At 39.0% G+C, this 25,390-nt stretch overlaps 1 protein-coding gene across 15 annotated transcripts in view; it reads left to right on the top strand.

Moving 5' to 3' along the window:
- The window catches only part of GTDC1 (glycosyltransferase like domain containing 1), a 200,190-nt gene that overhangs the window by 20,383 nt on the left and 154,417 nt on the right, over nucleotides 1–25,390 (top strand). For all 15 annotated transcript variants that reach the window (XR_005627468.1, XR_005627498.1, XM_039708943.1 and 12 more), the window contains one exon: nucleotides 1,411–1,599. The gene's annotated coding sequence lies outside the window, so the exon portion shown is untranslated. The remainder of the gene's footprint in view (nucleotides 1–1,410; nucleotides 1,600–25,390) is intronic.

Raw genomic sequence — 25,390 nt, 5'->3', positions numbered from 1 at the left:
TAGAAAGTTCACACCCACTTTGCTAAAGATGGTAAAGGAGTGATTTCTGAAAGTAACTATTAAATAAAAAAAGTTATATAAACATATCTGGACATCACATCATAGGGACTTCAGAGCTGTCTCAGGAGCCTCGAGAGCCACTCATGTTAATTGTTGCATATCTTGTAAATGTGTTTATTTCAAAGTACTGGAAGCCTTCCAAGAAATTTCTGTATTTAAAAGGGCAAAAAGGATGTCACAGTGGATTTAGTCCAGGACAAAATAAAGTAAAGGTTAACTTGGACTTCCATCAGTGAAAGCTTAAAAGCTAAAAATAAAAATAAATGCTGGTCACTATGGTTTTGTGATAGAAGGTTTTGTGAGACAAAGCTGATTTTTTTTTTTTATAGGATTGTGTGTCTGGCCTTTATTGCTATATTTAACTAATTTTTGAAGCATTAAATCTTTGCAACACAGTATTTTGATATAAAAACTTAGGTTGTATGTAGCTGAGACAGAAAACATTAAAAATGTTCTGTTGCTTAAAGTGTAACTTTTAAGGAGATGAGAAAGGCCTACACCTTGTGGTTCCCCAATGTGTTCATGGCCCACTTAATCAGCAATTTCATTGTGATATAATTTTTGCTGCTTTGTTTTTCAGACGATGCAAAGAATCCTGGAGAAATATATCTGCAGTTAGTCACATAGTTTAGTCATCAAAATACAGGAACACCGTAGATGGGCCAGAAAACCAGGGTGGGAAACCCCACTGTGAGAATACAGGGGTGACACAAGGGGAGGCAGAGAGAGCTGGGACAGTTCAGCCTTGAGATGAGTGGGCTCAAGGGCACAAACTGAAATAGAGGAAATTCTGTTACAATGAGAATTTTTTTTTTTTTTTCTGTGAGTGGCCAAACACTGGAACAAATTGCCCTTAGAGGCTGAGTCTATGGAGGTGCTCAGAACTGGAGGTGGTCCTGGGGACCCTCCTGTTCTCTGGTTTGGGCAGAGGGTTTGGACTGGGCACTTGCTGGAGGTCCATGATTGTGGGAGCTCCTGTTGTTTGCCTTTATCTCATGTGTGATCTGTCTTCACAGACATTATTAGACTAAGGAAGGTATTTGGGATAATTATTTTATGGTGTAATATTGGGCAATATTTGGATGTATCTTCACAAAAATCACTGAATGCTTTGGGATGGAAGAGACCTTAAAGGTCATCCAATTCCAACCCCCTGCCATGGGTAGGGACACCTTTCACTGGACCAGGTTGCTCCAAGCCCCATCCAGGGCTGGTCTTGAGCACTTCCAGGGATGGGGAGACTGCAACCCATCTGGGCAATGTTTAGCCTCTTCTTAGCCTAAAACAGTTGGAAAGTTAGACCAGATGAGCTCAAATTCTCTTTTATTTTCTTCTTCCCACTCTATTTAGATTGAAGAATGCTACTACACTCAGGAAAATCACACTTTGAAATCTGTCCATTGGAATGAAGCAGATAGGATGGGTTGGAAGAAACACTTCTCACCACTGAGATCCATAGCCAAGATTCCCAAACTGCTTTGGTGAAGACCTCTGAAGCAGCACCACCTGGTATTTTACTGCTGCCAGTTTTGAATGCAGGTAATAATGCTTCTGAAAAATATGATGTGTTTCTTAGATGAAAAGGGGAGAGAGGCTTGATGGATTTGGAATTCTTGGTGTTATTAGATGTCTACTAGTGATTTTTTTTTTACTCTGCTTGCCCTGAAATGATGGCATGGTTCACATTGTACTTGCAGTACACGGTAACTTTGACAAGGTTACAGGTTTTGGGAATCAAAGCAGTCTTTCTTTCAAGACACAATTAGCAACATGTTTCTCTTTTTCTCCTTTTCAATCAAAGCCTGGATTCATGTGGTTGCAGCAGAGAGGGGAGATGTGAAGATCATCAATGAAGTATGTCTGATAACAATTAGGCTGCACCTGTACTTTAAGTAGACTGGCTTGATGTGGCTGTAAAAGACTGACAGACCTAAGTGAGAGCTGGGACCTACAGCAAAATAGGAAGGGGTGACCAAAATATTTGGCCATTCAGATATATATTATTTAACACCCTGCTGCCTCCCCCCAAAAAATCAACTTCTGTTCAAACTAATGGTAGTCAGCAGTGAAATGAGATTGTATGTTATAGTTTTGGTGGGGAAAATTAGTTTTCTGCACACTGAGAATTAATAAATTTGGTTTATCTTCAAGTTAAAATGACACTTCAACAGAACTTCTGTGATTCTAAAACAGCCCTAAGCCTGGGCTGTTTAGGGAAACAAGCTGGTGTGACATAGGGTTTGTCAGTGCCATTCCTTCTCTTCTCCCCTTTCTTTTCCAGTAACTTCTGAATTCATCAGGCAACCTGTACTGAATTTACCAGAAGAGTAGGTGCTACAGGAAATAACAGACTTTCAGCTACTCACATGAAATCCATGCCAAGGACTCTATATTTTTAAACTGTGAATTCATTTATGATTAATGTTTTAATTATTTGTTTGTGTCCTAATTTCTGCCACGTTTCAAATTTAATTAAATTTGAGATACGGGAGTAAGCAACAAAACTCCAGGCCCTTCCTTCTTTCTCAAATTGCTTACAACCACCACAATGCTTTCTCACCGGGGGATTTTGCCAGAGCTGTGATGCCTCTGAGGCTTCTTCTTGCACAGAAGTAGTCTCATGAATTGCCCAGAGATGAAAGTCACATAAGCATAAAGGAGTGCTGTGTTCTGGTGTGTGTCAGCAGGTGGAAGGGGACAGGTAGGACATCCCTGTTCTGAGCTGGGGACAAACAGCCTCATGTGGGGAGAGCAGTGTCTGTCTCCTAAGTGAGAGAACTTGATGTGATGAGAGAAAAAAAGAAAAGCAGTTCACACAAATATTACATACAGTGTAATTTTTTCACCATAAACTATAAAAATTATATGTTTTGAATTCTTTCTAATGTGCAATCATCTATTATTTGCATTATATAGGATAAGGTTTTCAAAACTTTGAGTCTTTGAACTGCCATTCAAATGATTCAGGCATTCAGGTGCCCAAGTCTCATTGCAACTCCATAGAGTTTTCACCTTTTTTGAAAATGGAGCTGGAAGTTACTTGGGGTGTAATTTTTTCACCATAAACTATAAAAATTATATGTTTTGAATTCCTCCTAATGTGCAGCCGTCTGTGATTTGCATTATATAGGATAAGGTGTTCAAAACTTTAGTCTTTGAACTGCCATTCAAATGATTCAGGCATTCAGGTGCCCAAGTCTCATTGCAACTCCATAGAGTTTTCACCTTCTTCTTTGAAAATGGAGCTGAAAGTTACTTGGATATTTTTTCTAGAATACTTTAATTATGCACAATTTCATCTGGTGTGGAGCACAGGGGAGGCACAGGCACTGAAATACCCTGAGCACAGACAAAGCAGTCACAAGCCTGAGGGCAAATGGGTGTTTATTGGGGTGAGTGGAGATCAGATGGCCACCACAGTGCTGCCCTTGGAGGTGACCAACTTCCAGTGTCTCATTTTTCCAGGTGTATCCTGGGTAGGTAAACACTACCTGTCTATCTGTGATTCATTTCACAGTTCAGTGTGCACTTAAGCGACTCCATAAATGTTACTGATTTCCACATGCAGGCTTTGGCACCCAAGTGTAAAAAAATAGAGGGTTGGTGTCAGCCTACCTAATTTTTCAAAATTATTGGAGGCTTACAAATGATAAAGTTTAATTCAACACCAGGAAAGGAAGAAATTTTTCCCTGTGAGGGTGGGGAGGCCCCAGCAGAGGGTGTTCACAGAAACTGTGGCTGCCCCTCGATCCCTGGAAGTGTCCAAGGCCAGGCTGGATGGGGTTTGGGGCAACCTGGGATAGTGGAAGGTGTCCCCTGCTTGTGGCAGGGGACTGGAACAAGCTGTTCTTGAAGGTCCCTTCCAGTCCAAATAATTCTGATATTCTGCAGTTTTCTACTGCTCTGTAGGTTGTTACAGCTAGTTATTTTTTCTGAATTATGAAAACACAGCACTTTAAAATCTCAGGAATATGTCTTAGTGCAAAGCACAGCAATGCCCTGAGTTGAAATAGCAGCAGTGAGGAAGGAGCACAGACACTTGAATCGTGTGGTTACTACTGTGAATGTACCTCAGAGACTAAAACTAGAGCCCTTTCTCACGCTTTCCCCATGCAGAAGAAAAGGCAAGTGCAGACCTTGAACTGGTACGTGGTATCTACTCATATCTGTTTATACATAAGCTGATAGGTTTTTTTTTCTGACAACTTAAATTTGAATGTTATCTACTGGAAATTTCACAGGATTCCGGTAAACAGGTAATAATTATTTTTAGGTGATTTCCAGTGTGACAGTCATTAACTCACTGTTTCAGCTTACTTGGTGACACTATCATGTGTTTTGGGTTTTTTTTTGTTAATGAGACAATGTTGGTGTGTAGTTACTCAGATGTTTACTGGGAAACAGCTGGATGGGTGCTAGCTGAAACCTGCCACTTCAGCTGGACCAATATGCTTGATAGGGCCCTGGTGTAGTCAGAATACATCTTTCAGAAGTAAATCTTAAAAAGCCAATTTTCTGTCTTGTATCTTTTATTGTTGGGGTTTGGTTTTTTAAAAATTTTTCATAAATATATTCTTAGAGCAGAGCAATTCTAAGCATGTCTTATAGGCATGCTTACAAACAATTTGAATATCTTCCTTAGGATGGGCTCAAAGTTAGAAAAATGTGTATTTTTATTTATATACAGCCCTTCACCTTAGGGATGTTTAACTTTTACTGGCTTACCTTTTAGTAGAATAAGGGTGTGGGTCTGTAGGAAGCAGTATCCTCACTGAGGAAGCCAGTGCAGAACTCTTGATCCTGGCTCACCTGTAGCATCCAAGTTGTGGAATAAATTGTGGATTTTAGAGTGGGGTAGTTCTGCAGCACTGAAGGAGCTTTCTAGGCCGACTGGTTCATCTCAGGTTAGAATGGAAACTAAACCCCTCCCTGCATGCAGAGGGGGAAGCCTAAAGAGGAAATAATGACTTAAAATATGCTTTCATCTGCTGTACTGAAAGAAGATAAAGGTGGGGTGGTTTTTTTTTTAAACTTTTTAATCAGACAAGCTGCGTTTTGTCATGTAGTTTTTTGGCAATTTAATTACGGCCTTAAAAACGCATAAATGACTGTACAGTTCTAAAAGCATTTGACAAAACCTAATTGTGTGTTCTGTGGTCAGCAAAAACTTACTGGTTGGGGTTGCATGTTTTTAGTCTGTGAGGCTATTGGCAGCTGAAAGAGTTGTGTATTTCTATATCTTTTGTGAAGCTGTAATGAAAATGAAGTTATCATTGTGAAGCTTCCAGTTTTGACAGTGAGAATGGCCCTTCGATCTCTGAAGGCTGCTGGATTCTTCATATAAGTTGAAACCATAAACATTTTATGGCACAAGATGAGTTGCTGGGATTCAAACATAAATTTTAGAAAGAAAAAGAAAAGAGTCAATGCCTGCATCAGTGAATGTATTGAATTGTTGCAGTAAAGAAGAGCCATATGGTATTTTGGTAACTTCTGGGCATTGGAAAATTATAGATTACAGGTGAATTGGACCTGCAGACATTCTGTGGGTAGGAATGACTTTATTTTAGTAAAACGGTGCTTTTTGTTCAGCTTGTATTGTCCAGATTGCTGAAGAATTTCACCAGATTAAGTATTTCTATGTATTAGTCATTGTGGAAGGAGAATGGAGTCCACAACCAAGGGCCAAAACCACAGTCTGTAACTTTTTTCTTTTGCCTAGAAGAGCATGCAGGGGAATGAATTTTCCTGTTCGTTCTTTGAGAATGCAAACAAAGGAGATTGACATCCTTTTACACTTTCAGTCAAGTGTCACTCATCCTGAAGTTGTAATAATCAATTCAGAATGGCTACTTACACTTCTTTACAAAATTGGATGAAAGAGCTTTGCAGATAAGTTAAAGACCACAGGAAAAATAATCTCATAACTTCATAACTTTAAACTGAATTAGTTGTTTCTTTGAATTGCTTGTTTTTAGTCATGTTGCCATAGGTATCAAAGCAGAGAGCTATTATCATTCCTTTGTAAGGATTGCTGCTGTTTTATATTCACGTTGCAGCAGATCAAAGGATGGGTCTGCAGACATGGAGGGGAAGGTGTGTTGTTTCAAAGATATGCAATCACACCTAGAGTGAGTTGGTCCAGGTGCTGAGGATGCGCTGACAGGGATTTGCAGATGGCAGCAGCATTGTTTCATTCCTGAAAAATCTTTATCTTAGGTGCTAAAGCTTTTTTCTGAGTTTTTTAAATCTCTACCAGTTAAAACTCACTCCGATGCTGCTGCTCCCTACACTTAGGGCTTTGTCTTGCTGTTCGGAAGGACCTGGTTTGTTAACTGCCACTGCGTGTTAATGGTGCATCCTGCTCTTACTGATCCGTGTTCAGTCTGCTTCACCCAAAATGATGTCTCCATCTGAAATGATTTGCAAAATACAGTTGAAACTATTGCCCAGAGAAGCTGTGGGTGCACCTGGAAGTGTCAGTGGCCAGGTTGAATGGGGCTTTGAGCAACCTGGTCTAGTGAAAGGTGTCCCAGCCTATGGCAGGAGATTGGGAACAAGATGATCTTTAAAGTCCATTTCCAGCCAAACCATTCTGTGATCAAGGAATAAATAGAAAAAATTAATTTTGCCATCAAAGATAATGTATCAAGTGTTATTGCAACACATACTAAGAAGTTTTGGCTTAACTTTGTGCATAACTTCATACGTGTGACTGCCAGTAATTTGAGTGTGAGCCACTCATGTGCCTGATGCTGCTCCCAATCACAAAGAAGTGATTGTTTTATTTATTTTTCAATAAGTGCATCTAGTCAAGTAGTGGAAACACAACCTAAACGAGCAGAGTCCCCAGCTCACTCTTGCAAGCAGAGCTGTTGGAACCTACCGAGATTCTTGTACCAAACCCAGGGTATTTTGGAATGATTATTATTGTTTTTACACTTGCATCTTTTTTGTACTGTTTTTATTTAGTGTCATTTCACTAAATAACAGTTGAGTTTAATCCTAACTTGAAAGACCTGCTTTAAAGCTGCATGCAGTGACTGATTTTCTTTTGAAGACTTGAATCTATTTACAGAATCTCACTACTGTTTTTAACTAACTTCTTTGCAATGTTTTCTTTCAACTTTGGAAATTCATTAGCTGCAACACCACGTGTAAAATGTCTTCAGTCTTTGAACTGATGTTTTATTTAGAAGCCTGGCATATCTGTGAATCTAAATTAAAAACAAAAAGCTATTTAGTGAGTAAATAGTTAATAACAAAACATTACAAATAGTGTCTGAAGAGGCTGTTAGTTTGCTCAGGAAGTTTTCATTTTCTGTAATTTGCTGCCTCATTATTTGTAATAGTGAAACTGCTCCTTACCAATCCTGCCAATCCCTTATATGAAGAAATTAGTGTTGTTGGCAGTGCTGGGTGGAAAATACTGAGTTAGGCTTACTGGGCCATATTCTGCATTGAAGTGAAATGTAAGAACCCAAACTATTGCCTGGAGTGATCATTTCCACAGGATTGCAAACAGGATTCTTAGTATCTTTTTGGAATGGCTGAGGCTCTCCAAAGCTTATGGCTAAATGCACCTCAAACCTTGATGTCAGCCGGCCCAAAACTGGAGTGAAAGAACCTGGAGGTGAGTATTCAGAGCTGCTCCAGGAGCTGCACTGGAGGTGTTGGTGAATAGTGTTCTCTCCCCAGTTGTGTTAGGGGGTAATTTTTGTTCTGTTATTTCAATATCGAGATTTTGGTAGTCACTAAACTTCTCTTTATCATGGATGATTAAACTTAAGAATCTTCTAGATTGAGTAACTATGCTTTATGTACTTTTTCTAATCCCAAAATACCTGCTGTTTTAGTTCCATTAATGCATAAACTCATAGTAGATAAATTTTAAGGTGATTTTGGTTTTAGTCAGTCATTGAGGAAGATGTTTTAATAATTAAAAATAGTTAAGGAGCGTACGTAAAAAGTTGCCAACTTGCACTTTTTTCTTGCTTTATAAAGCATCAATATTTTTGTCAAAAAATTGTGTGCTAAGTAACAGGTGAACACAATTAGAGGGATGGAGCACTTCTCCTACAAGGAAAGGCTGACAGAATTAGGATTCTTCAGCCTGGAAAAGAGAAACTTCAGGGTGCTATAATTGTGAACTTCCAGTATCTGAAGGGAACTTACAAAATGGAGAGAGACTATTTGTATGGTCATGGAGTGACCAAGGGGGAATGGATTCACACGGATAGAGGACAGAGTGAGATGGGATATTGGGAGGGAATTCCTCTCTGTGAGGGTGGGGAGACCCTGACAGGGTGCCCAGAGAAGCTGTGGCTGCTCCATGCCTGGAAGTGTCCAAGTCCAGGTTGGACAAGGCTTGGAGCAGCCTGGGGTGGAGTGGAAGATGTCCCTGCCCATGGCAGGGGATGGGACTGGATGAGCTTTAAGGTCCTTTCCAACCCAAATCACTCTATGGTTTTGTTGGAACTATTATAGTGAATAATATTAAATGACTGTTTGCAAGCCACATACGTTTTGTAACTGCTGCTTCTTCCTAAGCAACATATTTCAGAAGGTTCAGTGTGTTCTCTTTGAATATAAAGCAGTTTGGTAACACTGGAAATGCTTTAGAGAACAGCAGCAAGATGTTATATTGAAAGACTTGAAGAGGCAATACATTAGGCTAAAAGCAGTGGCAGTACCTGCAGAGCTCACTGTACGTGCCCTTAAGCAAAAGATAATAATTAGTTGGTTGTATTCCCCTGCAAACCTGCCCAAGTGTCGATGTTTATGAATTGCAAAGATCACCAGCTCGAGCTCTGAGCTGCCAGAATTGTTTATGCCCTTTCAATTTTTAATGTACCTGTAAGATGCTTTGATGAGGGCATTTAATCCAAAGGGATTTGCATGCCATAATCATACCTCTGGTGATTCCAGCACAAAAGTGAGGCTAGTTCTGCAAAATATTGTGAGTGCTAACTTACACTTCAGTGTTAATAATGAACATTAAGAACATCTCTGAAAAAAATCTCCATATTTTGTTGGCCAAACAGGATTTGCTTGCTTGTGGGATGATGGTCATTAAAAGTGGTGAAGTATCTTCTGTTGGGTAGCCTGAGGAGTGAGAAGTTGCTCACAGCTTGGGGATACCTGCTTTGCTAATTAGTTCATACACATTCAGCTCAGGCAATTTGCACTTCAGTCAAAAGGAAATATTTGACTAGAATCGACTTTCCCCATCATTCTGGTACAGCTGCTGCTGTCTAAAATCACAGGTGTAAGAACTTTTATTTAAAAAAAAATAAAATCTTTGCTAATTAGTTCATACACATTCAGCTCAGGCAATTTGCACTTCAGTCAAAAGGAAATATTTGACTAGAATCGACTTTCCCCATCATTCTGGTACAGTGGGTGCTGCTGCTGTCTTCTCTAAAATCACAGGTGTAAGAACTTTTATTAAAAAAAAAAAAAGTAAATTATAATAGCAAGTTTATACAGGAGTATTTTTTATGTATAATTTGTAACAAATTAAAAGATATATAGTACCTATACATATATATATAATTGTTGAGCTTTTACCATGTGTATTTTACATATGTACTCAGGCTCCTTAAAGTTTTACCATTTTGTTATTTCAGAAGTCTCAATGTTTGATTGCATATTCCTATAAATACAGCAAAACTAGTAAAAAATAAGATAAAAAATAGGTCTGAGCCTCCTTGTGCCAAATATTCCATGTTAGATGGAGATGTGGTGAGCTGGTGGATGACCTTGGAATAGTTGAATTTGAGGGGAAAGAAGTAAAATTGTATTTTCTTTTTTTTTCAACTTCGGGATGTTGTGAACATGAAGTCTTAATATGGAAGCTCCTTGATTTATCAGGTTTGACTTCTGCTTAGCAAAAGAACCATAAATTTCCACTTGGGGTGGAAGGAAATAATGTAATTATTAGTATTAATAACAATTATTTTCCCATCACAGAATTACAAACTTATTTGGGTTGAAAGGAACCTTAAAGACCTTCTAGTTGGTTTTGGTAAGTTTAAATAAAACATTAGGGGAAAAAAAAGATCATGTGAGTATATATTACCTGAACCATATTTAAGCCAAATAAATAAATCTGAGCTATCTCCACTGAAGGACAAGAGTGGGAAGAGTTTTTCACCAGGCAAGGCAAAATATCAAAATGACAAATTACAGTAGCTGGGCTGAGGAGATGCAGCTAATTCCTGAGCTGCAGAGTAGGTCTCTAAAAGCTGTGATAAGACTGTCCCAAATAAAAATACAGCTGGTAGTATTTTGGTATAATTCCATTAGTTGTGATGGTTCTGTTCAGGAGATCCCATTGTGCTAGTGTGGGGCAGTGCTGGTGGCTCCATGTGGAGTGTGAATATAAAGCTGGGACATGTTTGGAACATGTATGGTCATCATCTTACCTAAAACATGCATGTGCATGTAATACTTGTTTATAAACACCAACTAGGTAACAAAGAATATTATTATGCAATGGCTGTTATATAATGTATCAAAATACATTATATAGATTATTCCATGTGAGCCCAGTCTTGGGAGCTCTCATGTGAGTAGGTGCAGCTCGAGGGAGGCTGGCAGAAGCAGACCTGGTGTATTTTTGAGAAGCCTTTGGTTAACAGCAGCCCCGTTTCAGCCATGTGCTTTTCTGGAAAACAGCCTTTTCTTAGAAAATTTTAAGCCAAGTGGCATTTTACCTTCAGTTCTGTAGCAGATAAGAATTTTTAGATTGCAAGAGATAATGTGTCATGTGTTGGTAGCCTCCATCACAGTTTCTAGTAAATCTTCTCTAGTAGGTTTTGCAAAGCTTTAGTTCTGATCCATTAATGTAAAATGAGTTAATTTAACCTCAGATATTTCTCAAATGATGGTGTGAGCAGAATCTCTCATCCTGGACTTTCTTCCACTACTTTCCTGTTTCTGGTTCTTCAGATGAAATGACGTTACTCCTCTGCTCTAACAACTCTGTAGAGTTCACAACTTGTTTTTTAATTACCTGTTTTCAAATATAGCTACTTATTTTCTGAACACTTAAACAGAGGGCAGTAAAGGGATTTAATTGTAAAATGGACCCTATCTAATACCTTATATTTGTTTTACTGATCATTTAATGTAGGTGCTGCTGTGATAATTTGCTAGGTTGGTGAAAACTGATCTCTGTAACAAAAAACCCATCTTTTTGTAGCAAAAATTAGTACATAAAGTTATTTCAAACATTCTGGCAAAAAAATTGCCTTACTGATGTAATTTAATTGAAATTATATGTACAATCCCAGTAACTTTTAGGCAGAAATAAATAAAATCTAGAAGTAAAAAGGTTTACGCATGCAAAATATAAATTCTGTGGACGTAACTGGTGCATTGAAGAGCCTGAACATCAGTTGTCAGAATTCTGTAAGAAAATGATTCCTCAGAGTTGTGAAACGTGAAGAGAAGCACTTGTGGAGTCCCACCTAAACCCTGTACACAGGGCATTTTTTTCTTCTGCAAGAGGTAAGCATTTGCTGCAGTGTTACTACTTCTGTGATAGTTGATTCATCCCTTTGCTATGCAAATTTTAAGTATACAAGGATTCAGTACTTTTATTTAAGAAATATGCCTGCAGGCTGTATTGGTAGGCTTTAGGGAGATATCTGGTTTGGTGTGAAATAAATAGTTGTTCAAAGATCACATGAATTTATGTCTTAGAAGATGAAAAGTGGTGCTGTGAGCATTTTGAGAGCACCCCCCCTATACCCAGCACGTGAGCTCACCCCTTGGTTTTGGTTTTTCAAAGACACCTCACCAACCTCTTGGAAAATCAGAGCAGCAATTTGGCACTTTAGAAATGCAAGAATTAAGGCTTGACTTTGAGACACTCCAAACTCTGGGGGTTTGATCCTTGGAGTAAATCCTCACTGGTCCTGGTCGAAGGAGTAGTTGCCTTTGCTCCAGCTTCTGTCTTCAGCCCATTTGAGGGCTCAGCTTTTAATGAAGGGATTTAAATGCCATATTTCAGGTTTATGTGCTAGTTGTAGGGCATCCAAGTCTGCATATTTTGAGTAAAACAGGAGGAAAGAAAAACAAACCTGAAAGCATTTGAATGAGAGACAGCTTTCGTATTCACACTTGGTGTTGAAGATCTTCATCTTGCTAAGGAGAGCAAAGCATTTACTTAGAAGTTATTTGCTGCCTAATATGAGCCACATTTTAATACACAATTACAAAGTTATAAGAGAAATTTAATAAAAATTAGGTTGTAAATCAGCTATTTGATTAATCCTAGCCCCTTTTTATTCTGTTACTGTCAAAAATATTAGTCAACTCCTCCATACAGTGTGGAATTCACTCGTGATGCTGTTTTACTATCCTTTCTCTCACCCAGCATCTTTTTTTCTGAAGTAATTTCTTTTCTGCTGCAGCGGAACAGCATCTTTGGGAAATACTTATTTCCTGTGAATAACTTTATCTTAATTTATATAACTGTAGTGAGGACTTTTATGCCTTAATAATCTAAACAAAATAAATTGACTTGCTCATTAGCCTTTGGTATAGATGACTGCTACTTCTGACTTAAAATGTAAATCAGCCCAGAAGTGTAAATGCCTGAACTTGTTTATTGTGTGCATACTCAGGTAATAGTCACTGAAATTAAAAATTCTGATGCTTGTCTACATGACAAAGTCATTACAGTGATTAAAAGAGTTGATGGAAATAAATTGCTCTTCTCTAGGTGAGGTGGCAGCAGCCTTTCCTCATGTGCCTCCTTGTGTCTCCTTTTCCCTACCTCCCTGAAATGTACTTCCTCAACTTTGTCATTTTTAATTCTGTCCTATTGTTTCCAATGAGAGGGATTAGTAAAGATAAATTTTAGCTTTCCTAGCATTAACTTTAGCTTATATCTGTCACACGTTTCCTAGCTAAACTAAATACTTCTTTTCCTACTCTGTCACACTCCATTTGAAAGAACCAGTCTACCTAGAGCTGGGTACTGGGTTTTTAATGTGGAAAAATGATTAATAGTTTATATTTTCAGAAGTTTGATATATATTTTTATGCTGCTAGCCTTTCCTGATTGTCAGTGGCCATGGGAACAGTGCAGAGCTGTGGGCCCCCGTGTCTGGTGTTGTTTGGTGGAGGTACAGCTGCCAACCCAATGGCCTGAATGACCTCACCTGGCTGCTGGGAACTTCCAGATAGTGCCAATTAGGCATGGAAGCAATTAAAATAATGTACTTGGCATTGGTAAGGCCACATTTCAAACACTATGTTCAATTTTGGGCCCCTCATGACAAGGACATTGAGGGGCTGGAGTGTGTCCAGAGAGAAGGAATGGAACTGGGGAAGAGTCTGGAGCACATGTCTGAGGAGCAGCTGGGGGGCTCAGCCTGGACAAAAGTCATAAATTGGTTGGACACACTTTTCACCAGCTTTTATTTAAAAAAAAATAAATTATTAACATGGAAATACATCACCAAACAACATGAAGCAAACTTAACCTGTGTGTCCTGGCCAGTCAGGATCTGTGATACTGCATTTTTCTGTTTCCAGAAAGGCAGTATGTTTATTATTTGTAGAGAGGAAGAGCAGAAAATGATATTTTATAGAAAAGCTGCCTGTCTGCATCATGGCCTGTACATGTGTGAGAGCTGATGTTTTCTACTGTTGCTTTAGATTTTTCTATAGCACCTTCATGCTCAATTTGCTTTCCCACCTTCTGATTTCACCCGAGTACACAGATAATTGTTAAAATAGAAATTAGCACAATATTTAGGTGTGCTTTTGTTTCCGAATTTGACAAAATTGCTACATATTTACATATTCAGGTTTTCTTAGGTAGTGATTTCCTCCTGCATGTTGGTAATGCTCTTACAGTGACAGTGCTTTGAACTGTCACTTCATCCCACTTGAAGTTAATTACTTGAAAACTGGGGGGGTTATTTTATTTTTAAAACCAGTTTCCTATCAAGCATCTCCCTCTGCTGAGGATGTCACTGTGAGGTAGGAATAAGTGCAGTAAAGCGAAGAGCAGAGCAGTTGAGCCTTTGATCATGTGGAAACGTGAGCGTGTGTCGGGGTTTGCAGCGGCGCGTCCCCACCGGCTGCACGAGGCTTACGCCGCCGTGTTCCCCGGGTCCCTGGCTTGGGGAGATTTGGGAAGTCCTTAGCAGGCTTGGCAGTAAAACCCAAATATCCTCTCAAGCCCCAGAGTGCTTTAAGACTTTGCTCAGACTGCTTAGTAGGCACAGAAGGAGGGAGATAATATATTTTTAGCTTTCAAATTCAAAGGAACCTTTCAATTAAAGGAATTCTTGACAATTTTAAATGCTCTGTTCTTGCCGTGTTTGTACCAGATGATGAGAAATGGGATGGTTTTGATTTTTTTTCTTTTGGAGTGGAGGAAAACCTATCCTCTTTAATTTATATTGTGGCAGTTTAAAGCATCAAATGGCATACTCTGTATTTCCTGTTCTCTGTAGTTTCTTTGAAAGAATTAGAAAAACAGGCCTCTTATCCTGTGGTGTTGTGAGTAGGACACTGAATGTACCAGGAATTTAGATATCAGAAGGTTGCTTTCAAAATAATTACAGAGGATGATCAGATTTTTGTGATTTCATATCTTACTACCTCCAAAGTCATGCAGGTTATGTGAGGATTTTTTCTGCTGTTGAGGGCAATGAAACACAAACTTGAAATATATATTTATGTGTGTGTGGACCTTTCAATTAAAGGAATTCTTGACAATTTTAAATGCTCTGTTCTTGCCGTGTTTGTACCAGATGATGAGAAATGGGATGGTTTTGATTTTTTTTCTTTTGGAGTGGAGGAAAACCTATCCTCTTTAATTTATATTGTGGCAGTTTAAAGCATCAAATGGCATACTCTGTATTTCCTGTTCTCTGTAGTTTCTTTGAAAGAATTAGAAAAACAGGCCTCTTATCCTGTGGTGTTGTGAGTAGGACACTGAATGTACCAGGAATTTAGATATCAGAAGGTTGCTTTCAAAATAATTACAGAGGATGATCAGATTTTTGTGATTTCATATCTTACTACCTCCAAAGTCATGCAGGTTATGTGAGGATTTTTTCTGCTGTTGGGGGCAATCAAACACAAAACTTGAAATATATATTTATGTGTGTGGTTTTGTTTTTTTTTTTAACCGAGAAAATAAGTGTCACAACTCAAGAGAGAAATCTATAATGTGAAAGAACATGGGATCATAGGGTAATTCAGATTGAATGTTCTTTGGAGGCCACCTTACCCAACCTCCTGCTCAGGGCAGAGTTGGCTGTGAGCCTGTGATACCTATATCCAAGAATATGTAATCATGGAATACTTGAGTATTGCATGATCTCTGCGGAGTGTCTGCATTTCATCTAGTGCAACTTTCTAGTTCACATTGAGGGATCTGCCCACAAGGTTGTATTTCTATTCTTTACATTTTAAAATATGCCTTACAAAGGCTTCAGGTGGTTTTTTTTTTCAATGGGATGGTTTTGATTTTTTTTCTTTTGGAGTGGAGGAAAACCTATCCTCTTTAATTTATATTGTGGCAGTTTAAAGCATCAAATGGCATACTCTGTATTTCCTGTTCTCTGTAGTTTCTTTGAAAGAATTAGAAAAACAGGCCTCTTATCCTGTGGTGTTGTGAGTAGGACACTGAATGTACCAGGAATTTAGATATCAGAAGGTTGCTTTCAAAATAATTACAGAGGATGATCAGATTTTTGTGATTTCATATCTTACTACCTCCAAAGTCATGCAGGTTATGTGAGGATTTTTTCTGCTGTTGAGGGCAATGAAACACAAACTTGAAATATATATTTATGTGTGTGTGGTTTTTTTTTTTTTTAACCGAGAAAATAAGTGTCACAACTCAAGAGAGAAATCTATAATGTGAAAGAACATGGGATCATAGGGTAATTCAGATTGAATGTTCTTTGGAGGCCACCTTACCCAACCTCCTGCTCAGGGCAGAGTTGGCTGTGAGCCTGTGATACCTATATCCAAGAATATGTAATCATGGAATACTTGAGTATTGCATGATCTCTGCGGAGTGTCTGCATTTCATCTAGTGCAACTTTCTAGTTCACATTGAGGGATCTGCCCACAAGGTTGTATTTCTATTCTTTACATTTTAAAATATGCCTTACAAAGGCTTCAGGTGTTTTTTTTTCCCTCAAGATTTGGGTTCTGTGTGATCATGCTTCACTCTATTGGCCTGAATTAAGTGTCTCCTTGTACTATGTTTTGGGATTAGATGTAAAATAGAGAAGTATTTATATTTTTTCCTTGATGCCAACAATGCCTTCCTTTTTCTGTAAAGATTTATTAAGCTTAATAGTTACTATGAAATACTTGTGTCTCCATTCTGCAAAGAATTGAAAGAGGTCTTTTTTTCTATTGGCATTTGAAAAGCAGAAAAAAAGTGACTACTACAACAGAATTTTATTAATGAATGATTTACACTGGTTCCAGCTGTGACCATGTGATTAGTCCTTCACTGAGCAACAATGGGTATTTTCTTTCTGCTTTTATTTAATTTCCAAGAATGTGTCATCTGTTACGTTAACTGCTGCCAGTATACCCCGTATAAACTGGTATTTTTTATTTCCCTGAAGCATAAGATGAATACCCACCCATATTCTTCTGGAACTAGAGTTTAAAATGAATTGGGAATTTTATTGACTATATCTGATTCAGCAAGCCAAAACCATAAAAGTTAAAATATTTATTAAATGCGCTAGACTGTAAGATGCCTTGCTCCCTGGTAGTGCAAAAGATAGATATTTTCACTTTTAAAATTCTATCTTAATATTTTATTACAGCAATACAACGTGTTATAGAGGTGGACAAGCCTGCAGATTGAAATGTGGATAGTCCAGATTGTTCCTTTCCCTCGACCATATGGTGTAGTTCTAAAAGCCTTTTGTACGCTGTCTGTTCAGTTAATTGTAAACTCTGTCTTTAACGTACCTTAAAAATGAGATATATGTGAACTAAAAGTCAGCATATCCTCTGGTAAGTAAAGTTTGCTCAAATAAATCTAAATTCACAGTCCTGGTCTCTTGGTAGATTTTCTTTCTGGGTGAATTTGAAAGTCTTTTGCCGTTTCTTGGTAACGAACGTGAAGCCTGTGTGTGTGGAGAGACAGGTTTTTCCATTTCCTCCTCGGGAAGGGGGGGAGATTTGAGGCTATAATGAACATTTCATAATATTTTTGCTTGGCAGACAGCTCTGCCAGTGGGTGATGTGCAGGAACATCGAAGATTTCTGACAGATGGATGGTAGGACTGCTAATACACCTACACACGCTTCGGCGTCTGATGTTCCCGGTGTTGCTCTGATGCCCGAGAACCTCGTGCTCATGCTTTGGTCTGGTGGTGCCCAGTGAGGGGCTTCAGAAGAGCAGAACCAAGCTTCACTCGAGATTTTCATACACCACAGAGAGGGGTAATTTATTATATTCCTCACAAAGCATTTATTATGGAGGAAAATGGGTTTTTAACGCAATAGAGTTAAAAAAATTGTTAGAGAGTTTCAGAAGCAATTTTATCTTCTGTTATTTCACCAAAAACTATTTGGAAAGAGTGACTGTTTAGAATGCAGATAGGGTTTATATAGCTAAAGGGGAGAACACAAAAGAGTAGGAGTCTCACTGAAACCAATTTTCTGTAGGTTCTAACCTGATTTTAAGCATTGGAGAGTGTTTGCTTGGTGGCAGTTGGTGTGGCTTTGGAGATAAAATCCACCAAAATTAAAAAATAATAAAAAAAGGAAAAGCCAAACCATTGGGAATCAAACAAGAAATAAATGACAGTAGTGGAGAGTGAGGTTAATGTGCTGAGAGGCCTCTCATAATGAGACTTACTGGTCTCTGCTGCATATCTGAAGTTTTTGCAGGATTTCAGATAGTTCTCTCAGTGGCTGAATGCAGAGGAATTGGTAACCTTAGTGGATATTAAAAAGAAAAACCACAACTTTTTGTGCCTGCAGAGGTTAAATAACGCCTGACTTTTGTGCATGTGGAAATGGAGAAAATTTTACCAAGTCATCTCAAAATGGAAACAAATAGTAACAAAGAGCATATTTATTTCTTTCCAGTATGCTTGTTCTGAAATAATGTAAAAATTGTGAATTTAAATAATATGCTGGGAACTAAGCAGCAAAAAGCTGTTGGAAGATTGTAATTTTCCTTAAACTCGTTTTCCATGCTCCTAGACCTAGAAAATCACAGAATAGTTGGTTTGGAAGGGACATCCCATTCCAGCCCCCTGCCATGGGCAGGGACAACTCCTACTATCCCAGGGTGCTCTAAGGCTTGTTTAGCCTGGCCTTGGACACTTCCAGGGATTCAGAGGCAGCCACAGCTTCTCTGGGAATCTGTGCTAGGATTTTCCCACCTTCACAGGGAGGAATTCTTTCCCAGTTTCCCATCTAACCCTGCCTTCTGTCCATGTGAAGCCATTCCCCTTTGTCCTGTCCCTCCATCCCTTGTCCCAAGTCCTTCTCCAGGGCTCTCTTGGAGCCCTTTTAAGCACTGGAAGGGGCTCTGAGCTCTCTCCTGAGCCTTTTTCTCCCAGGACTGAACACCCCCAGCTCTCTCAGGCTGTCAGGATAAAATACTTTGTATGGCCAGTTCTTCTGAAAGGTCACCTTTAAGGGGAGGCGAAAAAGGAGTAGATGGGGTTTGTGTGCTGCAGAGGCAGATACAGATCCTGCTCGGCTGCAGTGTGTCTGGGGGGATGCTGTGTCCACTGACCAGCAAATCCCATGAAAGAAGTAGCATTTGGTACTTTTCTGGCTGTAGCATGAAATCAGTGGGAGCAAGAAAGTGTCTGTGGGCAGAGCTTCTGCGTCTTGCAATTCAAGTAGTTCAGAAGCTTTAAAGTGCAAGAAATCACATGTAATGCTTAAAGAATCCAGCTGTAATTTTGAGAGCTGAAGGAGAAAACAGTGGCTGAACACTTATTGCAGCCTCCATATGATGAGAACAAGTTCTCAGAGCCTGCAAGATGCTTCTTGCAGTGTATATGAATAACAGAGCTACCTATTTTTGCTGTGCACTGGCAAGTGTAGGCTCACTTCATTAGACCAAGCAGTACAAACAAGATGTGCTAGCTTGTGTGATTTAAAAAGAGGGTCTAATTTAACATTTCATGCTGATTCTAAAATAAGATAAATCAAGTCATAGAAAAATCATATGACTTCAAAAACATTTTACTGTTGTTTTGTCAAAAATTCTTTTATCAACTTGTATTTTAATGAGTTTCTATAAATTCAGTTGTCTCCATGTCCATTCAGAAACCTTTATTGTGCCACCTTATTTTACAAAACATAAGAGATTGCCACTTTTATAGAGGACAGATTTGTTAAATTTGTGAAAATAGACAGGGAAGTAAAACTGGCAATTAGACAAGGAAAAATAAGGCAAGAGAATTGTGTAGCTTTTGCTTCTGAAACACTGACTGTATTCAAACTGGAGGATTTCTAATGAGGAATATGGCAGAATAGGCAAAGTGTTTGATATTGTGGCCTGTCAGATGGAGAATGTGTTTATACACAGGTTGGAAGTGAGACTAGTTTGAGACAGGAAAAATTGATGTGTGACCCATCAAGATAGTAGTTGTTGTGCTGCTTGTAAGTCAATCCTGTGTAGGTTTTGTTTTATCATTAAATAAATTTAAAGAAGAAAAAGGTGATGTAGGACTTAGGAAAGGAAAGTACAACATGGAAGTAATGAGAAAAGAAGCTAAGAGAATAGGGAAAAAAATTCAAAATTTTTAAAAAAACATAAGTGAAAAGAGGAAATCAGGGATTCAGTTTTTTGAGAAACAATTCATATGGTTTCAAGAAGTGTGGATTTTTCTTTTGAAGATGGAATTCATCAGCTATCCAGATGAAGAGGATACAGTTTTGTCTCATTTTCATAATGAAATAATGGAAGTACAATCTGGGTAAAAGATGTATTTGTCTGTATTTTCTTAGAAGGGATGATGCTAATGATAAATTAATACTGTTTTTCAGAATATTTTTCTCACATGTGGCAAAGTGTCAAGTAAAGTCCTGCTGGTTTGAGAGAGAATGTGTGTGGTGGTGGCTGAGAGTGGGGACATACAAGTCACTGCTCGTTTCTTCTGCTCTTGGTTTTTTACTGTAAAACTACTCGGGAAATGGTGCAAATCACAATTTTTAATTCAGGTTTTCTCATCTGTAAAGCAGAGATAACAATACCTACCTACCTCACAGGAGTGTTGTGAGGTTTAATTAATGTTTGTTAAGCTCTTCAGCATTTTTGGATAAAAGCAGATAAATTAAACCTCTTGTTGTTAATAATGGGAAAACCCCAGGCAGAAGGTGTAGTATGATTTTGGGGTTGGAGGGAGGAGATAGAATAATTACAGTTTGTTGTTTCAAGCATATTTACACAGAACAATGACAGTGTTTGGTTAGAAGTTATATTATTAGTTCTGTGTAAGAATCCAAGCTTTTTCTTGCAAATTGCTGGTAATTTGAGCTTTTACACAGTGTTTTGTTTTGTTTTGGAATCATAATATGGTTTAGATTGTGAGGGACCTTAAAAGTGATGTAGTTTCAACCCCCTGCCATGGGTAAGGACACCTTCCACTATCCCAGATTGTTCCAAGCCCCATCCAAGCTAGCTGTGGACACTTCAAGGCTTGGGACATGTTAATACAGGTTAGGATGCCTTTGGCTTTGCAAAGTTGAATAAATCATCTATATTCCATTTTTGCTTCCACTGTAAGGTAAAGGCCTTATAGTCTGGCTATATATATACACACAAAATCAAAGCAAGTATTTCTCTGTCATCAAACACTGTGTCAAGGTTTCTAGGACTGAAGTGTAGTATTTAGAGGCTGTGGACTTTGGAATAACAAGTCAGTAGGCAACAGTAGTAAGAAACACATGAAGTTCTGTGTATTCCTGAATGTGTCTCTGCAATATAATTTAAGCAACCCTTAATATGGTCAGGAGGCAATTTTTTTTAGAAAATCATTGACAAAAGTAATTGCGTGAAATAGTGTCGAGTGATAAGAAAATCAGTGGGGGATTAACCTTGCTAAAGCTTGTTTCTGAAGCTTTTTTCCCTATTCAGATAGGATATAGTCAGAGTAACCATTCTAGTTACAGTCAAAGGAAGCGCTGTGTGTATTCCCCAGCACGTTTCTTAGAATCCTGTGTGCCTGTAGACTCCAACTTTACAAACGTAGTGGTGTGTCAGCAACATCCCAGGTGTCATTATAAATGCCAGCAGTATGTAAGTGGTATTTGTAAATAAGCCCGAACAAGTGAAATGGTCTGTGTTAGTCAACCATTCTGCACCTTGGATACATTGAAGGCTGACGCTTGGTTGAGTAGCTAAACTAAATATCAAGTGGTGTTACACAGCTTGAAAAGAAACTCAGCTCTAAAGAGAAAAAAGCAGACTTTTTTCTAAGTCATTCTTTTAATGCCCAAGAAGATGTTTCTGTGAGTGTTAAGAAACCAACTGTCTATAGACTCTAGGAAAAATGGTTTATGGATCTCTCTTGCCCATGCTCATTCAGAGTTTCAATGGGGAGGCAGAGTGCTGCAGCTCTGAAGAGTAGCTTGAATCATCTTGCATGAATATTGCTCTCTCCAAGGATATTGGCATGCAAAACAGATTCTGTTCATCTTAGAGGATGCTGAATGCACCTCACACATGGCTTCATAACCACTTTGAGATGAACAGGCAGAGTTTGGATTACGTTCTTGTCAGTGGAAGCAAGTGTGTGTGATCAATGCAGATAGGTGGAAATAATTCCCTTTTCTCAAAGCATTTGCATGGTATTACTTATTTTGGGTACCTCATCTGTGGTTTTTTTCCCACATGTATATTTTCTGAAGGGAACTTACTATTTTCTCTCCTGCCCTTTCCTCTCCCTTGTAATTATATTTTATCTTCAGTGGTCAAAGGGGGAGTGTGTCTGCCAGATTTATTTTTGCCTTAAATGTGGGGCTAAATCAGTTTCATAAGCACCTTCAAGTATCTACTGCTTACAAAGCTTTGTGGGATTAGTCTCTGCTTAAACACTGATGGGAAAATGGGATCTGAAAATATTCAGAAAGATCTGCATCATTCATTCTGTACTAAGGTCTCTGTAACACCTCTCTTGGCTTCAGATCCACTTAATGAAAGTGATTTTTGAAAATGACAGCATAAATAGGTGTTTTAAATATAGGTTTGATGTTCTCTCTATAACCAAAGTACCTCCAAATCTGTAGTTTAACCTTACTCTCTTGTCAGTCTGAAGCCATTCCCTGTGTCCTGTCCCTCCAGGCCCATGTCCCAAGAACCTCTGCACATCTCCTGAAGGTCCTTTAGGCACCAAAAGGGCTCTGAGCTCTCCCTGGAGCCTTCTCTTCTCCAGGTGAACACCCCCAGCTCTCCCAGCCTGGATCCAGAACTGGGGGGCTCCAGCCTTTGAAACATCCTCATGAACTCCTTTGGATCCACTCAAACAAGTCCATGTACATGGAAAATAACCAGAAGTTTCAGCTGCAGCATTGCTGTGAGCCTGACTGCATGTGGAACACTGTTGTGAGGTAACATTTCCCTGATTACAGAGGTTTTCCCAAACTGTCCATAGGCTGTTGTTCTCCAGGCCTCCAAGAGCTGCTTATGGCTGCTGTGAATGCTTAACTGGGGGTATTGCCAAAAATTTCCCAATGGCCAGAGTAACTGCACAACTCTGTCTTTAGTAGGAGTCAGAACAGCTCTTTAACTTGCTGCCAAAGGCTGTGATATTTGTGGCTTTGAAATGAAGAAGTGGGAATATTAAGCACAGACCTTGCGTGTGCGAGGTGTGAGCGGTTTCTTGCATTGCCTTGTAATGGTATTTCTGGGATTTTTATCAGCAGTGTCAGCAAGAGCACCTACTAATAGCCAGCTGAACTTTAAATAATTTGGATCTTCCAGTAATGACCTTAAAATAGTTCCTTCAGCTCTGAGCCCTGCAGTGAATGTGTTTTGTTCTCTGCTCCCCTGTAGTCATGGCCATTATAAACCATACTTAATGTTCCTGAACTCCCAATCCTGGAAGTGTTCAAGGCCAGGCTGGGTGGGGTGTGGAGCTGTCTGCTCTAGTGTAAGGTGGCCTTGCCTGCAGGGTTGGAACAAGATAACTTTTAAGGTCTCTTAAAACCCAAACTATTCAGTGATTCTTAGTGTTGTACCAGTGTGTGGGAGGAGTGTTCCAGGTTCTGTAGGTTCTGTGGTGGTACAAGTGGAAGGAGCTGGTAAGAGACAGCATAATTTTGGTTTTGTTGAGCAGGATGTTTTATTTTGATAAGGATTTTCAGGTTTTGTGACTGTGGCCAGTTGCTCAAGCAAAGTAAATGGTTTTCAGACAGGTGCAGAAATGATTCCTAAGTGTGACCCTAAAGCTGAAAACCTAAGAGAGTTGTAGTGATACATTCATGATTTATAATGAAGTCAAATTTAAAAAAAATCCCTGTTTTTAATTCTTTTTGTTAAAGACTACAGTGCTGTTTGTGGGTTATAGCCAGATTTTCTTATGTGCAATAAAAGCCAAGTTTTTAAGGCCCAGGCTTTTTTGAGCATGATGATTTTAATGGCACTTTTCAGCCATCTGAGAAACTTCAAGGAAAAAATTTACATCTTGATGTCCTCTCTGAGTGTCCTTGCCTTGCTTTATCTGTGGCCCTGTTAGAAAGGGCCACGCACTTGTTTCATGTCTGTTAGGGTCTCCCCCAGACATGAATATTTATTCGCTTTGCAGTATCTGTTTTGAAAACATCAGCTCAGAACCTAAACTTGTTTACAAAACAACCAAAATAACCTTCCAAAACAGATTGTTTTGAGATGCTTGTGTATCGCTTTTATTCATGGAAAACAAATATTTCCTGCAATGCTCACCATTTCAATTGGCAGATGATACCAGACATGTTTATTTAACTCGTGTCAGTGTTTTTCAGCTTTCTGCAATGTGTGTATCCATAGATACTTCCCAGTGGAGGAGGCAGACCCCTTAACTTTCTGATACTTGTGAAGTAAAATAAAATGTATGAATACGCTTTTCTTCGTTGCTTTAAGCCAATCCTTGAAGTAATTTGCAAGCTCTGCACACAAGAGGATGGAAACAAATGACTTAAGTCATTAAATTTGCTATTCTTGGGTCAGCATAGATGCTGGGGAACACTTGCAGTGAGCTGTCAGAAAGCATTTTGGCCAGAATCTGGAGCCTTTAGTATTTCTAGAGCCCTTTCAGAGGGCTTAGTCAAAGCCTGGTAGGGAAATTATTTACAGGAAACAGGGTGCTGTACCACTAAATCAAATTGGCAACTCCTATTGTGCTGGATTTATAAATTGATGTGGGTAACATGTCATCTGCATGTCAAGTTGGAAATAAGATATAAATATTGTTAACATGGAAAAATATGTTTAGTGCTGTATGAAGCCTTCATTCAGTATTGTGTGGTGTTTGCTATTGATTCTGAGAGCTTTTGAGGAGTTTCTAAAAGCCATAATGTGGTGCTGGCTGCACAGAAGTTAATGAGAGGTATTTCTGTTCTTATGGCTTCATAGCATGAAGCCCTGGTTCAGCTCTCTCCTGCACTGAAGAGAGTTGGGCAAGTGAAAGACAAAAAAAATATCATCTGTTGAATTTTAGTACTTAATATTTAAAACTGAGGGCTTTTTTTGTGCAGGTAACATTTCAGCCTTGAAGTTACTTAGAGTATCATACCCACACTGCTGTAGGGATCCAGTACTTAAATGTTGCGTCTCCTAAACAAACAATAACTTGATCATTTATTCCCTTCCCTTGATGAAGGATTCAATAGGTTGGCAAAATCCTCATGATTGCACTTTTTGTGCAACTTTAGTTGCGGTCTTAAGGTGAAAAATATGGCAGGTACATTTAGCTCCCCTTTTGAAGTCCATTTTCCATCATGGTTGAAACAAATTTTGAAGTAGTCTTACTGACTTCTCTTGTGAACTTTGCATCACAGAATGGTTTGTGTTGGAGGAGACCTTTAAGCTCATCCTGTTCCCAGCGCCTGCTCTGGGCAGGAGACTTTCCACTATCCCAGCCCCATCCAACCTGGCCTTGGACAATGCCAGGAATCCAGGAGCAGCCACAGCTTCTCTGAGCACCCTATGCCAGGCCCTCACCACCCTCACAGGGAAGAATTTTATCCTCATATCTCACCTAACCCTCTCAGTGTGAATCTTAACTGTCTCTTGTGTCCTGTCCCTCCATCCCTTGTCCCCAGTCCCTCTCCAGCTCTCTTGGAGCCCCTTTAGGCCCTGGCAGTGGCTCTG

Source organism: Passer montanus, unplaced genomic scaffold, assembly GCF_014805655.1.
Source record: "Passer montanus isolate IOZ18808 unplaced genomic scaffold, ASM1480565v1 scaffold1, whole genome shotgun sequence".
NCBI classification, from domain to species: Eukaryota; Metazoa; Chordata; class Aves; order Passeriformes; family Passeridae; genus Passer; species Passer montanus.
The sequence above is the reverse complement of the archived record's forward strand: the minus strand, read 5'-3'. Positions and strand labels throughout refer to the sequence as shown.